General features: G+C 43.2%; 1 long non-coding RNA gene across 3 annotated transcripts in view; it reads left to right on the top strand.

Annotated features, from left to right (window-relative positions):
* Positions 1-973: 973 nt before the first annotated feature.
* Positions 974-17,955, top strand: part of LOC121233260 — a 29,332-nt gene continuing 12,350 nt past the window's right edge. Inside the window, exons 1-4 of one of the 3 annotated variants that reach the window (XR_005932250.1) lie at positions 974-7,303; positions 7,422-7,559; positions 10,157-10,383; positions 10,594-10,904. This is a non-coding gene — a long non-coding RNA (uncharacterized LOC121233260). Of the gene's footprint in view, positions 7,304-7,421; positions 7,560-10,156; positions 10,905-17,955 lie in introns of all 3 variants that reach the window. The other 2 variants (XR_005932249.1, XR_005932251.1) reach the window with 2 other exon arrangements.

Below are 17,955 nucleotides of genomic sequence, written 5' to 3'. Positions count from 1 at the left end.
CTCCACCCTTCCCCTGTTTTTCTCCCCCTCCTTCTTCCTCTTTCCAAAGCTCTCTCTGACTGGGAATTATTTGTTTAACTTAATTCAGCAAGTTGAGAACAGATTAAGGATACTCATACCCCTACACCCCAAAAGTAATTAAGTGGAAAAAAGGCAATTACAGATTCAATTTTTCTTGCTTAATCTCCACCTATCCCCCTGTTTTCATGTGTGATTAACCCATCAAACATTCCACTTTCTTTCTCAGCCCCCTTCCCCCCACCTTAACTGGAGTTATTAGTAGCAAAGTGTGATGTTTGTCAGAGGGTGAATTACATCAACATTGCTCCCAGACTGTTCACAGTAGCTTTATTCAAAAGTCACACTTCATAAAATAAATGAGGCGTCACGTTGGGGTGTATCTGAAAACCAAGCCACAGGTAGGTTTTATGGGTAACATGACTGTTGTGTGACATCCTATTTTTCTGATGATCCCTCTGACCACCTGGCTGCTGCGTGTTACAGGGGACACCACCTCCTCTGGTGTCCATCGTCTTTTAAAAGAGAGTGGTGAGCATCAGTGCTGTATGCACGCAGCCTGAGATATGGGAGAGCAATACCCAGTGGGGCGTTTCAGGAGAAATGCCAGGTTGATGGACCATGGTGTGAGCAGGCTCTGGGCTGCCCAGGACCATGGGATCCCACCCACGTGCAGACTTAAGAGGAGTTATTAGCTGGGCCTTTGGGATTAGTGCTCTGGATCCCACCTCTGAATTCCTCCTCACGCCTCATTCCTATAGCCTCAGTTCGTTATTGAACTTGGTCCTAGCAGGTTCCTGAGAAGATGGATTATTTGTGAACGCAGTTGCAAATTACAGAAGATTAGAAAAGGTTTATGAACTCTGCTGGGCAAGTACATCACACAAATGGTGTTTGAACTGATAGGAAATGAACATAGGCACTTCGGGTTGATTGGTTCCTTTTTAATGTCCCCACACAAGTAGGTGTTAGTGACAACATTAAAAGAGCCTGGCTGGGTCACAGATTTGATGGAATAGCAAATCCTTTAAGATTCAGGGTCAAATGCAGCTCACATTGGCACACCATGTGATCCCACTCCATGTCGATGATATGAAAGAGCTGGATTTCATCCTTAATATCTCTCAGCATTGTTTGCTGCTAGGGGATATGTGCTGTCAAATAACTTCTGGGAGGCACTCATGCTCTCAGAGAGAGGAGCTGAGGAGGCCTCCAAATTACAGATTTGCCCACCAGTAACAACGTCTCCTTAAACGCATATTCCAGTGTAAGCAAATCTCCCGCTGCTGGGGTGATGCATTTCTAGTGGCTCCTTGGATAAAACAAAGGAACAGAAAAGGAGAAAGTAGAATAACACAAAAAGGCAGAAGCGGTACACCTTTTCCTGTCCTTTTGGAGAGGAATCATGAGGTGATAGATAAGATTCAAAAGGAAGCCTGTTGCCCTCAGTGTCATTGCTCTTGGGGCATACGCATGTGATCCCTTGCAGGTAGATACCACTGCCCCGCTGGGCAGGGGACAAGCTGTGGAACAGGACTAAGTGCTGCAAAGAGCTTTTCTGTCTGGCACTGCAATTAGTTGTGTAATTTGTGGCTGTTTGCACAGGCACTCTCTATCCACTGGTCTCTGCACACTCCTTTGTTAATGGAGATCATCAGGCAGTGTTGTTTCCCATTGTGTGTCATCTTTGATATCTCTCTGACTGACATTTCTTCTGCTGTGTCTGCATCCACTGCATGAGACTACAACATCAAGGGCGGTCGTTTCCTTTGGTACCAGAGGAATCCACTCCAGCGAGCAGCCAGACTGAGCTATCAGTCTGGAGAGTTTCAAATGGATCATAATCAAGTCTTGAAAGTCCAGGGGCCTCATTTCTCAGGCAGTTAGACTATTCTGACACTCATTCAGATGGTCATTTCAGAGGGACACCTCTGATCATTTGAGTGAGAACAAGACTGTTACATCCACTTTATACCAGTATATAAAATCCTCCATCAGTAGGTGAGTGAGTTACAGAAGCAGATGATTAAATGTACATCATTCCTATCCATATATGAAATTGAGAATTTGGTGCTTAAAATTATGACCCATTTAAATACTTTGGTAATTTAGGGTCTAGGCTTTTAGGTTATATTATTTTGCAGAGTGTGAGGCAAAATGGGGGCCAGGGTACCATAAGCAGGATAGACCCCATCAGGGTCTCAGGTTCAAAAGCTGCTCCACATTAACATACACAAAACCCCTTCCTCTGCTTCTTAAAGGTTTGTGCTTTTGACTCCTGACACAGTTATTGGTGATAAATTGTAACAAAAATAGCTCATGAGTTTATATTTAGGTGCTTCCATAAGGAGCTGCTAGGCTAAATTTGTCTGTGGCAAGTTACTTTATTTGGCCATTTGGCCCTGAGAGGCACATCCCTCATGTTTTCCCAGCAATTCTATTTTCTTAGTTCTTACAGGAAAGGAAAGAGTTAAAATTTCCTTCATGTAGAAAAGGACATAAAGACAAGTAATTTGAATACTGGCCTCAGTTTTCCTGGAAAGGAACAGGAAAGAGTAACAAGTTCTCTTTTAGCTGCAAGTGCTTTGTTGCCCTTGCTAATACTTTTAGTCAACAAACCTTAAGATACTGAGTAACCAGGAACCGAACATGCCGCCAGCGGATGCTTAACTTTTTTGCACCCAGTTGATAGACAGGCCAACTGAAGCAGGGCTAGGGGGGTGAAAGAGGACCAGCACCCAAGTTGCCTGACTCCTTCCTCATGCACTATCGTTACGTTAGCATTTTGGTTGTGAAAAATGAATATATTCTCCATCTGAGGCACTTCACGCAATAGAGGATAAACAATTCTATAGTTGTAAAGGGTCATCTGGGTGAAAAATGAAAGGACATTTAAAAATGCAGATTGATATTAAGTAATACTAAAAAAAAAAATTTCCATAGAGATTCTTTCCCATTTTGAAGATTTGGTATCTTTGGGCACATTACTATGATCACAAAACCAAGTTTGAAATTAGTAGGCACAGGTCCTTGAAAAATTCTTCTACTCCTAAAGTTAAAGAGAAAAAAACATCCAGCAATATCCCTGCTAAGTGTAACGGTTGCCTGCTGCACAGCTGAGAAGAGATTGGTGCTGACAGCACAGAAACAGCACGCGGGTACCTGCTCCAGATGCTCTTCCTTCATCGTTCAACCCCCCGAGTCTTATGTACATTGTCATATTCATTGGACTGGTCCTAAAACAGAGCGAACAACTGACATAACCAGCTGGATAAGCGCAGTAAAGACACTGGTGCACTCAAAGTTAAATTTGCAATGATTAAGCTGAATGTTAGTCTTAGACCCATGTGTTTCAAATAGGTTGAGCTGCTCTTCCTCCTGTTGAAGTTGGTCATGGAGTGGCTCTTGATGGGCTGGGTAAATTTATGGCAAGGAGCCTCCTGCAGGTGCTTAGGGAGGTGCAGCTCTCAGGCCTTGGATATGCTGGGCTAATTTTTGATCACTGTAAATCAATGGGTTGGCACTGCTGTGGTTAGAGAGAAGGAGCTGTGGATCCTGATTTGATTTCCTTTGCTGACAGAGCCTTTTCTGGCTGCCTCAGCAAATGCCAATGATACAGCCAACAAGTGGGGCTTTACAGAGAAAGGGTGCTGCTTCCCTGTCTCTGAGATCACTGAGTTTCAAATGGCTGATTGCCCCTAGCACTACAGTTTTCATCCGGATCATTTGTCCCTGCAAGAAGTTTAATTTATTGGAATTAATTTCATACAGCTGCTGGAATACATCAAAGTGCAGCGAGAGGGAGTTGAGCAAACTCAGCCCCCACGGTGCCTGTCGGGAGGGAAGCTGCCATCTGTCTCCCTGACGAGCTGCATTAAGGTTTTTTTTGCCTGAGAAATCTGTGCATTTTGTTTCAGTCTCAGGCACTGTTCCTCAAAGATGCTCTCTTTAAGCAGCTGATGTCCGATGACAGTGGGCCCTGGGGTCGTCACTGCTGGTAAAAATACAGTACAGCTGCAGCTCAGATTTAAAGCTCACCTCTGTAATAAGGTGGGAGGAAACTGCTGATGGCAGATAGCAGGTGGGATTACGTGGCTGCTTAAAAGGCTTCACGCACACACCACTGGGCCAAACCATTTTGGGGTCAGATCTCCACTGAACCTTATGCAGTCATTTTCTACAGGGCAAAGTGGTATATAACACTGCCTGATGGGAGAAAGACAGTCTCCATCTGAGACACTCTGCGAGATACAAGACAACAGAGAATCTCACTTCCAGTGGTACCTTTACCCTGTTCTCTCAGCATTTGATTATTTGTTGATGATTTTGGTTTTTTTGATCTAACCAGAAATTAAAGTTGTGCTAGTTCAGCTCAAATCAGGACAAACGTATGTAATTGCAGCGGTGAGAGCCCTGTGCACGCACTGAGCTCTCAGGTACACCGTGCCTTAGCTCAGGAAGGCTCAAGTCTCTTCCCACATCGCTCAAATGGTGAGGTCAGATGAACAGTTTGGAAACATGTGGTGGTCCTGTCTCCAAGCTGTGCTCCACTGAGCTACAGCATGACATTGCTAAGCCGCTGCAGGACAAAGTGTCTTTGCTTCACCTCTGCTGAAGGCTTTGCTGGGAACTAGCAGCTTCAAGGGTGGGAAACATGAGTTGTTCAGCACTTTGCTGTAAGAGGAGAATTGACTGCTTGGCCATGCCATGATGAAATGGAAATATCTATATTTCTGTTTTTACAGTTGCAGAGCTGTTTGCATGGATTGGGCTTTAACGGGTACAATGTTTATGGAGAAAACCTTATAGGCTTTAGACATTTTGGGGGGAGAGGGAAAGAATTGTCACTCATGAATTTGTGCAGAGTTCAGCACATGGAGTCCTGACATAATGGGGACATCTAGATATCACCGCAATATAAATGATAAGTAATAGAAATGCAATGTCCTACTAAGATTAATAGTAATGAGGTAGAAGGAAAATGACTACTTCAATGAGATGATAATAGCATTTAGTGACATACAGGCACTATACTTCAACAAATAGGTAGTCAGTTGTAAAAAAGAATAATCAGGAATCAAAATGCTTGCTCTAGGTTGTTGTTACAGTGGTCTCTGATCGCTATAATGTGCACTTGTGCTTCAGCCAGTGGGAGGAAAAGGTCCAGCACATCCTTAGACTGCGACAGCACTTCTCTGTGTTTCTCCCCTTTCCTTGTTGAGATGCAAGTCCCTGTCTGTGTGTTTTAGGGCATATGGTTAGCATTGAGATAAGAAAGAAGTTAGGAGCATATGTGTTTAGTTTTTCCCTTGAAATTGGCATCAAGAGCATAGGAGCACAGGAAGGGGAGGGACCTTGTGTGCTTCTGGGTCCAGTCCGCTCCAGCTGCAGGCTATTGTTTTAGGTAATCCCCTCCTTAATGGATCAAGTCCTGTCTTGGGATTTTTATTGCTGTCATCCATTTTTGGGGTTGTTTTGGATCCCCACTTCCTTAATAAGTAGAATTTTTCATCTAATTTCCAGCCTAAATTTATTCATGGAGAGGTAGTTCATAACCATGTGCTCTTCCGTCAACATATTCTTTTCATTAAATAGCTCTTTCCCTCCACTGGCGATTAACCTCCTGAGGTATTTATACAGAGCAATCATATAATCTCTCTCTCTATTTGGCCAAGCTTTTCTATGTCCCCTGGTACTGTTAACTTTCAGTCACCAAATATGTGAAGTAGTTGAAGGTCCTATGGGGGAAGATGTCACCCAGCTCTTTGAGAGCCATACCATGGGGGCACCTGATGAGCTGGGATATGTGAAGGAGGATACAGTTCACATACCCATCTACTGAGCCTCCGTGGGTACTCAAAAATGTGCCCCAAACTTGGGATATGGGTTTGGAGACCAAAATCCATGTTTATCTGATGTCAGTGACTGGAAGGAAACTTCCACCCACTGGAGGAACAAGGACTTTTGCAAAGCTCTCCCAGAGAGTATACATTTCCTTCTAGATGTTCCCTCCCGGAAATTTTGTTTCCCTCATACTGCAGGTTTGTATTTGTTTCTGTGGAGTCTGTCTGAAGGAAGATATTCTTTGCGGCATCCTGCCTTCCTGGGTCTGCATTAAATATGCCAAGACTTATTAAATGGGTATTTCTTGGATGGTGTCTTTTTCTGGATTGTGTGGTTGGCTGGTATGCACAGATAAGGTAATCACCGCTGCCATTGCAAGGAAAAACAAAACTGCTGCAAAGCAGGATGACTGGAAATCTACTTTCTATTCTTGCTCATTTTTGTTAGAATAGCGGCTGATTCACTTTCTGCTGGCTGCCTTTAGGAGACAGCTCAGTGCTGGAACCGCTCACTCCAAATCCCTTGGAGTTACCAGACTGCCCATCTGATTGGCCCAAACGCTGGAGCCAAACTAAACTCCGGCAAAAAAGACCAAAAATAATACCCAGCTGAGCAGGTTTTGCACAAATAAATCCATCCACCTTTCCTTTTTCATAATCCTTTCCCTACCTGTGATCCGTTATTTTTCAGAAATGAAACTGGCTGGTTACTTGCTGAGGACAGTGCTTTGCGGAGGAAGGTCAACTGAGCTGAGAGGGTGGTGCCACATACTGAATTTTGCACTGGGGATTGTGCAGAACATGTCCCACTGTCCTGAAACACAGGCACAAAATTTTCCTGGTGCCATAGGGGTCTTCACGTTCCCAGTTGCACAAATGAGAAAGTAATGAGCATTGCAGGACAGTGAAGCAGTAAGAAGGTACCTCTATTCTGAAGTCTTCTCTGTCATTAAGGCTGTCATTAAAGCTTCAAACAGAGCAGCATATTTTGGTCACGTTGTTTGTCTCTGTTGCTCTGCTGAGTCACACCAACCCTTCAGTTTCCTTCCCAAAGGCTCCCACATACAAAGTCCTTCTGTGCCTCACCCACAAGGCATAACTTTTTCTGGCTAAGATGAGCTTTACTTTCCTACACCAAATGCTTTGCACAGTCATCTGTGAAAAGAAATGTTGAAAACTCTGTGACCCTCAGGAGTTTCCATTTGTAGCTGGCTCCGTGTTTAAACCATTCCTTTTCTTGCCTCACCATTGCACACGAAACATCTGAGAAAATAGTGGGAGCATTGGAGAGTCGTTCAGCAGCCTTGATACCAACACCCAGTGTTTCTGGCTGTGGAGGAAGAGGCAGATGGTTTGCATGTGGTGTTTACAGCATTCTTTCGGGGATGCATCCACGGCACACTGTGGAGGACGTGTTTTGTGGTGCTCCGTAAGGAAGCAAGGTATGGTGATGAGTACACCAAGACATCGTGTAGTCAAAATACAGGCAATATGCTCATGTGAACAGGTATTCCCACATCAGGCTGAATTCTACTTTGAAATTCTTTGCTTGGCTCCCAGTGGGATTGCACTCAGGACCGGTTCAGTCTTCGGCAAAGGAAGCCTTGCCAAGAGGGACGGTGGCAGGCTTGACACAATGAACAGGGGAAGCAGCAGCCGCACCACCGCCGCCTCTACGTGGCAGGCAAAGGAGGACAGGTTTGCTGAGAGCCATGCGGGGCAGCGGGGGTCGGCTCCTGTTGGAGGGGCTGGATGAAGGAAGAGCTGGCTGGGCAGCAGGGAACGATGGACTTATCCCAGTGGGCACCCGAAACATCTGCAACTCTGCAATACCCAGCAGAACTACCTTCTCCACAGCCTCCCTTTCCCTTCACAGTCTGGGAATCAGCTGTGCTGTCACTAATAAAATAAATTTGGGGGCTCTCTTGAGGATAAGGACTGCATATATTTATCCTTATGGCTGGGAAAAATCAACTATTGCTACATGGCTGGAAAGCCTCGAGACAGCTCTGCTTGTCCCAGCGCAGCCAGTAGGATTTATCACGGGATCTTCTTTGAGAAAGGGTGGGACCCCTGGGAGAGAAGGTAAAATGACATACCTTTGCAATGAACATGACATGGCTTTTCTGTTCTTTCAATTTTGTGAGCCAAGTCATCCAAGTATCAGCATTTCCATGGCCAGATTGTCCCAAGAGCAGCAGAACTAACAACAAATCATTTTATAAGGGTTTGTGGTTTGAGGCTGATCTTCTGTGGGAATTGCCCAGTTTCTGAAAGGAGCTGAGGCCACAGTATTGTCCTTCTCTCGGTGGGGGTATTAATGAGGTCTCTCCCCTCTCTCTGATTACTTAGTACTTCGACAGTACTTGCCAGAAGCTTAATAATGTTGAGACCTTGATCCCTCTATTAAATTTGGCTGCTGCGAGCCAAAAGATTCAAAAAATGTTTGGGAGGAGCTGACTGTTCAACAAACACAAATTAATGACATAATACAGCTGGAAATTGGACCAAAAAAGCACTGAGGAATGATGAGGAATTTAGCCGACTTGCTAATGATGTTCATGATCACAGCTGGTCCCAGGTGGGAAAACACAGGTGGGATTTTTTACATGCAAATTGCCCCAACAAGGCAGGAAAGACTTGAAAACCCTGTGCCTAAGTGTAAAAACGGTGCTTGCTGTTCGATCACCATGGCTGGCTCTGCTGCAGAACAAACTTCTTTCCCTCCCTGTGTCAATTTGCCTTTCTCAGCATGTGCCTGTTTTTTCTGCTCAGATCAGGAGCTCTCTGGGCAGGAGCTGTCTGTTGCTGTGTGCTTGTACAACACCTCTGATAATGAGAACTCCTTCTTGGTTCAAGCTGTTAAGCATTCCTATAACCCCAGTAATATATACTAATAAATAATGAAAGTAGGAGCAGAGGAACTATCAAGAGAGCTGGAGCTTTTTTAGCTGGATAAATGGCGTTTGACTGCACTTCTAAGCACGTTTTGAAAACAAACTAAAATTTTCATGACTTGCCAAGATCTGTGCCATGCCCATCACTAACACCTAAAGCAGTGCAGAGATCTCTTCCAGAGCCTGCGTAGCTACCTCAGCCACTCTAAGGAAGATATCATCTACTACGATAGATAGCCTTAGGTCCGATCTCTGATCATGACAGATAAGCAAAGGAAAAAGTGAGCTGAAATAAATTCATTTAAAAATATATTTATTCCTGCTGGGCTTTGCTAGTCTCTGCATGCCATGTAGGATCAGCGAAATTAGCCTGACTTCTCCTTGCTTGTGAAGCTGACTTCCCCAATTTTGCTTCACATTTTTTTTGACTACTTTAGCTTCATTACCCCAGGTTACAAATGGTCCCACCACTCCTTTGTGGAAAACATTTTTCCATGCAGTCATCTGCCTGTCTCTTTTTTGTGTGTATGTTTGCTACTGCAAGTTTTCCCTTCTTGTCTGAGCGAGAGCTCTGTAGGCTCCCGCTGTTAATGGAAGTTCTGTACTGCGAGAGGGATAATTAGGACTGAGTGTGTGTGTGTGTGCATGGGGGGTGCATGGTGGGGAGAATATATGGCATGGCACAAAGACAGGTTCCTTGGACTGAACTATCTAAGCGCTCTGGGAAGGGCAGGGAGTGTTTCAGCTACACTGAACTTCATGTCCCTGGTCAGAGCAATAGGAGCTCAAACTGCTTCACTTCTCAGCTGGTCTGTGCCACAAACTGCTCCCTTGTGTGGACCGTCTCTGGCAAATGGGGGGTTACACTGTAAGTGCTGCAAAGAAGCATTATAAAAAGTGTTTGGAAAAAACGCTGTCTCATCTAAGGAGGGGCCCACCCTCCAAGGCTGGGGAACACTGGGTCAGCAGCTCTCTCAAACCGGGAGCAGCTCTGAGGTTTGAATAATTACAGAAGAAACTGGACAGCTTTGAGATGTCACCTTACCTCTTTACAGATTGTCTGTGCCTGGTAATGTCTGATGTCCTATGATTTTGCAAGGCTACTCAAAATAACAGTATAGACTATTTAATAAACAACCTTTAAATATATCATATAATGAAGTAAAATGTCTTTATTTTTCCTTAGTAGCTTTAAGCATTTTCAAACAGCTATAAAATCTCCTATTTTTAAATAGCTGCAACTTTGCAAATCTTTTTCTCATGCAAAGATTCAATTTTATTACACATATTTTAGTGGAATTTTTACTTTCATTTAATATCCCATTGGTCTATTTTAAAACATTTCCTAAGCCTGAACACAAAGGCTAATAATTTACAATGCTCCTTCATTATTCCCAGTGAATGAACATCTTGCCAAGCAAGCAATGGATTCACAGGCAATGCTCATTGTCATCATATCCTCGCTGAAGCCTGGCAGAAGCTGCCTGTAACCTGTGTGTATCTATCTGCTGGACCCTCAGTTACCCCATGCTGGCATCTCCTGCCAACCCTTCTGGGGAGACGAGCTTCACCCTCACCTTCTCATCCTGTAGTGTTTGGAGCAGGAACAGCTGAAGACGTGGCAGGTCAGTCTGGGGAGGATGAGCGTTAGGGCTGCTGCTGAAATACTGGTTTGCTGTCATTTAATGTTCCTCCCGTGAGAGTGACTCTGCACTGGGCTGTCCCCAACATGCTGGCTTGTCAGCATGACCCCATGACACTTCACATGATGTGGAGATATTAATACATACACTTTGCATCTGGATATCTAAATACAGATTAGTTCTTCTCCATAGGTTAAGACCTGTGTCCTCATGATGGACTATGTTGTTTGACACTGCTGCCTTAATAATGGGATAGTAAATTTTGCTCTCCACACACATAGTTCATTCTCTATGCATGCAACTACAGCTACATGCCAGTTTATTTTATAAGGAAGATGGTCCCAGAAGAGGTATACACACAGTTTACTACAGAATTTTAAAGCTTGCCAGTTGATGCCAAAAGTCCGTTTGTGGCATCCATCTAAACAGCATCAACCCTCGGGACGAAGAGACTCCTCTCAGCCCCACCAGTGGTTCTCAGTACTGGGCACCTCCATCCCCGGGTATGTCACACAGAAAGAGGGACACGACGTGCAGGTGTGTGTCTGTTTTCATGGAAAATGCTGCATTTTCTGTTTCTCAGTTCTGTTTCTCGGAATGCTGCTTACCCATCAGTACAGTAGGCAATGTGACACTCGCTTGTATTTCTCAGCCATGCCAGGATACCGGATAAATATTTGCACAAGGGCTTTTGGGCTCTGTGGTTCAAGTGTCCTCTCTAAGGGCTGAAGCCTTCAGTGGTTCTGTGAGGGCCAGGTATGGATCAGGTGGGGCTCCAGGAGGACATGGAGGCCCATATGGACCTCCCTGAGCACCAAGCCCCATGCCAGAACAGAGCTGCTTTGTCTTCTCCTTCCCAGCTGCTATTATGACTGTTGATTTCACACCTTTATCTCTCTCTCTCTCTCTCTCGCTTTATCTATCTTTAAAATGTTCATCACACAAGCTTGTCGTGGAAGTGAATTTCTCTTGGTATGACATATTCCAGTGAGTTGTCTGATAATCAGGACAAGAACATAATTGGCATATTTCTGCTTCAGGTGGGGCAATTTAGAAAATTTGGTGTTGAGAGAAGACATTATTTTGACAAAGAAGAGTTGCTAAGACTCTGCAAGTCTGGAGGAAAAAAAAGACAGTATTGTTAAATTATGTAACTTCTGAAGATGCAAAAGAAGTCTTTTGTTTGCCTAGTTGTTGCTCTAGTCTTAAAGTCAATAGAGCTGAAGCACAGTAATGAAAAAGATCATGTTGAAAATACCTTGTCTCATTCAATTTTCTTGCCTTGTCTTTTCAACCTGCACTGAATAAAAATATTCTTTACTTCTGGACAGATTATCAAATTTAAAGTGTATTAGCAGGCACCAGCTGTGTGCTGTAATTATTTGGCTGAATCTTCTGACGTTAGAAGAGAAAATCTGAGTTAATGGCTCAGATGCTCTCCTGCCTGGTTCCCTAATATCCCCCACCTTGCACCTGGTACATCTGCACAGAGCGGGGATAAAGCAGCAGGAGGGCAGAAGGGGACTGTCTGGGACATACAGCACAGAGGGACAGATGACTACTCATGCTGCAAGGGCTTTGCAGCAAAATATTATCCATTCTCCGTTAACAGTCCCAAGCGAGGAAGGAAGAACTCTGTTGTATTCCTTTCCAGATGGCTGTAATGCTGTTGCAGTAGTCAGTCAGGGCTGGATTCAGCTGTCTAAAGAGAGATGTCTAATGTCTTTGGAGATGCCCAAGAAGAGTGATGAATTTGTGTGTCTCGGATGATTTTCAGGGAGGTGCTCCCAGTGCAGGTCCAGCTGAGCTGCTGACCCCAGGTCTGGAGGAGGTGGGAGAGGGAGCAAGGTTTGTTGGCATCAGCATGGTTTTGTGGTTTTATTAGTTACCTTCTTTGCCTTCTTTCAGTTAAATGGAGAATGGCAAAATATGTTGCACATCTAAATCAGTAATTCTTAGTGGTGGAGGCTAATTCAGAGCAGCAGGAGAGGATCAGTAGATAAAGCAGTGGGTGGTGAGGCTTTCCATCTGCACTTTGTGTGGTTCTTGGGCTTTTGCTTGGGACTAGGCTTGGTCTTGTCGTTTGGCCTGATGGTGCCCCTGTGCGCAGGAATTGATTCTATCTGCAGAGCCAGTCACACCTCCCACCTCCACGAGGGGCTGGAGTACTCTGGTGTGTGCGTGGTTTAATTTCTCCTGAAAGGAGTCTAGTTCATGTGCACCAAAACTACTCTGCAAACAGGGCCAACATGCAGTAAATAGCGGTGATTGGAAAATTTGCTTTTCAACTGCATGACAGCCATGAACCAAAATCCTAAAGTGAGAGGTACGGGGTATCTGGAGGAAATTCCTTATCCATCTCCAGTAACTTGAATGCTCTTCAAATTTTTCCTGAGGTTACATGATAATTTAGATAATCTGTTTATCTCCCTGTAAATGTAGGGACAGATGTTCATTGCTGAAGTGTATGGACACCTCTGGGCTGTTCACGCTTTGAGGTGCATTATCTGATTGACAGATGCCAAGTGGGCTCTGCAAGCGTTCATGGGCAAACCCAGCCTGGCAGAATCAAGCAATTATTTTACAACAGCATATTCTAAATTCTGTTTAGTTGACAATCTGTCCCCATCCTTTGGTGGTACATGTTTTCCCTCTTGAAGCTTTTTTCTCTAGCCATGGGGGATGGAAACTTACCTTAGAAATGAAAGCTGAACCTTTGGGGAAGATCTCTGTTCTACCAGCGGTGCCTTCAGGCAGGAAAATACAGAATAGGATGAGACTGGAGATAGAATTGCAAAAGTTGGCAGCCTGTCCATGTATATATTACAGGGATACCAGAGCAGTGTTTGCTAGTATTGAAAAAGGCAAAAGGTTTTGACATAGCAGCTCTTGACCTTCAAATGTAAGCCTTTAGGAGCAGGGTACAGCATGTACACAGGCAGTGCTCTTTTAATAATAATTTCCTTTTTTGTGCTGGTGTCCACCTTTGCCTAGCTTCTCTTGGTGAGCAGGGCTTTCAGCAGTAATAATTAGAAAAGCAATAGCTCCTCTGGTGCTCTGAACAGTAAGAAAATATTCAAAACCATACAGAGTACTATGTGGATCAAGTTATTGCATGTGAAATCTTGCGCAAGTGCTACTTGCAGTCAGTTATTCCTGGCAAAAATATTTCTATGGTTAATAATGTAAACAGCAGGCAAAAAGGAAATCTGATATGAAATTTATTTGTTCTGCTATACCATTTGGAAAAGGGCCAGTATGTTAAATTGGAAATGCTGGTATAATTTACCATGATACATCCATTTTGACTACATGTTGTAAATACCCACCAGTTGATTGGAAGAACAGGGAACTTTCCAGATCACCTGGAGCTTTCTGTCACAAAAAAGAGGGAATCTGGAAATTCCAAGGTAAAGTACACATGAAGAAAGCCAAAGGAGATTTTATAAATGGTTCATTGGTGTCAAATTGAGAAGAATCCAATAAAAAATACACAGTCTGGGCTACTTCTTGTTCCACATGCTCTACATAGTTACCAATGATTGTACAAAGAGAATGCAAAATATCCTTGTCCAGCAAATACAGAATTCTTGTTATAAGCTTTTTACCTCATACACACATAGGAATAGATTTCTGAATAGGTTACCAGACAGGTTAATCAGAACCCTTCTTGCACTGAGATGAGAATCAGAGCTGCTAGTCCATATTCACATTCATTAATTCACAGGGAGTCTCACATTTTGTCCCAGACTTTACAGGTTAGGTATGTATCCACCCTTGCTTTGTCTGGGAAAAAAACAGCTCATACCGTCTCAGTCAGAAAGCATCTTTGCTGGCAGTATGAACTATATGCCAGAATAGCACTGTGGGTAAACTTTGGTCAGCCAGCCTAATTAAAAAATGTCAGTTAGGTATTAGGAAAGAAGTGATTCTTAGATGGGGTTTGTTTCATTAAAACTATCTTATACATATGGAATTAAAGTAATTTATATTTTTTTTCTGCAGAGTTATCATGAGCCACAGTCATAATGAAAATCAGGAAGGGTTCATAGGAAAAAGTCTTGTAAAGCAGGGACACACTTAAAAGCTTTCTAGTTTTCTTCAATCTTGCAGTGTAATAAATCGGGAAAGAAAATGCAAACTAATGTCTAGTGCAAGGTGCTGAATGATAGGATGTCTGTATTTATTCCTGGCTCTGGCACTGACTCTTGTGCTCTTCAGTGAGTCATTGCTTCACCTGTGAATGAGATGGCAATGATAAAAATCAATTTTATCTATATCCAAAAGATGCAGTGATTTCACAAGGTTTAATTTTGCTTTTAAAACATGTTTTGAAATACTCTGATAAATGAGCAATGAGATATTGCTGTGTTTCTAAAAAAGCCCTAGAAGAGTCATAGTTTAAAAACTGTACTTTAATCCACAAAGTGATTCAGCCCTTGTGAAAAATCAACATTTCAGCTACAAATCACTGGTCTGTTTCTAAGAGACTTTTTAATATAACTTACTATAGAATAGTATGTAAATTTTATGGTGTTTTGAAGTTACCCTTGAGATACTAGAGGAAGGAAGGTGACACCAGGGTTTTTTAAAAGGGTCTAAGGTAATCTGCTGAGGTTACAGAGCACTAAATCTGATCTCTACTCACAAATTGGTGGAGGTATAACATGAATGACTAGACTTACTAAACATACATACGTGTTATAAACTGAGGAAGAGCCCAACTGAACTTTTATAAAGGAAAATTGTGTTGCATATGTTTACCAGATTTCTTTGAAGAACTCACCATGTATGAGATTGGTACTGTTGAACTGGTTTTCCAAAAAGCCTTTGACCAAGTCTTTTACTAAAGACTGTTAGAGAAACTAAATCATCTTGGGGCGAGATGAAACATCCTTTCATGGATTATTAATATCTGGTTAAATTGTAGTGTGGGAACTACTGATCACTTCTATGATGTGGAGAATTACCAGTGGTCACCCCCAAAGAAATGTGCTGAGACTGCTGTTGTTCACGACTCTTACATGATCAACAATAAAAGGAGTGAAGGTGCAAAGGCAGAAAAGCTTAAGAAAAATAGGAAATGCTTTAGGATAGTCAAAAAAGGCTTTGAAGTCATGAAATCCTTCTGATTTCATGATACAGAGTGTTTTGGCAGTAAAATTGTGGATGAAATTTAATGTCAGTAAATGCAAAATGATACATGTAGGTGGGGAAAAAAAGAAACAACTGTAGCTAAAATGCACAGTGATGAGCTCTGTCTTACCTGTCTTGGAATCATGGTATGCAAAAATGTTGCCTTAAGTTCAACAGTGAATGAAAAAGCAAATTAAGTTTAGAGATTATTAGCAAAGGAACAGAGAGCAAGTATGTCATCATGCCACTGTGTAACTCCAGGGTATACCCATTTCTTGGTCAGTAAATGCAATGAGTACTGTGTTAGAAAAAGGGAAAAGTCATAGCTGGATTGGAAAAGTAAGATATAAAGGTGGAGAAGGATGATTAGAAACATGAACTGTCACAGAATTCTTAAGGTTGGAAGGCATCTCTGAAGATTTAGTCCAATCCCCTGCTCAAAGCAGGAGCAACCAGCGCAGGTTGCTTATGACCATGTCCAGCTGAGTTTTGAATATCTCCAAAACTGAGATGTTTAGATGTTCCCTAACTTGATACTTACCCACCAAGGATAAGTCTTCCTTGCTGCAGACTTTCCTGCTGGTCTCAGGGGCCTGCAGTTCCTAAAGGCTGGACTTGCCAATGAAGACTGAGGCAAAGAAGGCATTGAGTACCTTGACCTTTTCTGTGCCATTTGTCACTGGGTCCCTTGCTCCATTCAGCAGTAGGCCCATTTTTCCCCAGTCTTCGTTTGCTGCCTATGCACCTTTCTTGCTGCCTTCTCATCCCTCATCAGATTCAAATCCAGGCAGGCTTTGGCTTTCCTAATCCCTTCACTGCACATTGAGGGTGTCTCAATACTCCTCCTGAGTTACCTAGTCCTGCTTTCACTTCTTGTAGACTTACTTTTTCATTTGAGCTTTGTCAGGAGCTACTTATTTGTCCCTACAGGCCTCCTATACCCCTTTGCTTGACTTCCTGCACATGTGCATGGACCAATCTTGAGCTTGCAGGAGGTGATGCTTGAAAATCAACCAGCTCTCCTGAATCCCTCTACCCCCAGGATACCCAGGGGATTCTTCCTAGCAGGTCCCTGAATAGGACAAAGTTTGCTCTCCTGAAGTCTAGGTCATGATCCTGCCATTTGACTTGTTCCGTTCTCTTGAGATCCTGAAGTCCATCTCATGGTCACTGCAGCCAAGTCTGGCCCCTGACCTTCACCTACCTACCAGTTCTTCCTTGTTTGTATCTGTCAGGTCCAGGGATGCCTTATTATCATCAGTGCGCTCTGGAAACCTACTGGATTCCTTGTTTTGCCCTTCCAGCAGATACCGGGTTGGTTCAAATCCCCCATGAGGACCAGGACCTGCAACTCTTCCAGTTGTCTGAAGAAGGCCTCATCTCCTTCTTCTTGCTGATCAGGTGGTCTGCAGCAGACACCCACCACAATGTCACCCACATTGGTCTGCCCTCTAATCCTGACCCATAAGCTCTCAGTTGGCTCATCCTCCATGTTCCAAAAATCTAAATAGATTACTGCTATTCAGCTTGGAAGAAATGACTAAGGGAAAGGGAGGAAAATAACAGAGTTTTATAATTTGGGTGGTGCAAGGAAGATGAATGGAAAAAGGAGCTTCACTGTTTCTCACAGGATATGAACTAGAAGGCAAACTGCACCTTAAAAACACCAGGAGCAGTATACTTTCACTCGATGCAGTCAAATTACGAGCTCCTTTGCAACATGCATTTCTATAGGTCAGGCATATGTATAAGCTGAAGATGGGAAAAGACAAATTTAAGGAGGTTTAAACACTGTTACTAAACACTAGTCTTTAGTTACTAAAAATAATGGTTTGGATACCACCCTTCTGAATGCTAGGAGCTGTAATGCAGAGCAGGCAATAATCACTTTATATTTGTCCTGTTTTCTAATGTGCTTTCTGCTTCTGGTTACTGCTGGCTGCTGCACTAGGTGGATCTGTTGTCTGAGCACAGGGGTCTCTCCCTAGTACATATTTATATCCGTATGCTGGACAAACCTCATACTAATGCAGTTCATCCATTGCTCTCTTTGGTTTGTATATTCTTTGCAGGCAAGGTAGCAACTTGGTTACAAGAGGTAAGACAATTGAAAAGCAGTGTTTATGCTGTGCCTCTTCATTTGAAGAGACAGTGGGCTAGAATATACACATGCAAATATTCTGACTACCACCTCAGGGGTTCAATTTTTGGACATGTCAGTCCATTAGCTCTAACTGGGACCCAGCGGCTGAAACCAAGTAGCAGTTCCTATCTTCTTTTCCCTCCCCTGCTTTCCTGGTAATGTTCAAGGACTTGGCTAGAAAATATTCAGACACAAAGACACAATGGGCCTAAATTAAATTTAAAAAATCAACAAGAAAAAAGACTACGGTACTGTTAATGGTGGTTCTTTTCAGA

This window comes from Aquila chrysaetos, chromosome 4 (assembly GCF_900496995.4).
Source record: "Aquila chrysaetos chrysaetos chromosome 4, bAquChr1.4, whole genome shotgun sequence".
In the NCBI taxonomy this organism is placed as follows: domain Eukaryota; kingdom Metazoa; phylum Chordata; class Aves; order Accipitriformes; family Accipitridae; genus Aquila; species Aquila chrysaetos.
The sequence above is the reverse complement of the archived record's forward strand: the minus strand, read 5'-3'. Positions and strand labels throughout refer to the sequence as shown.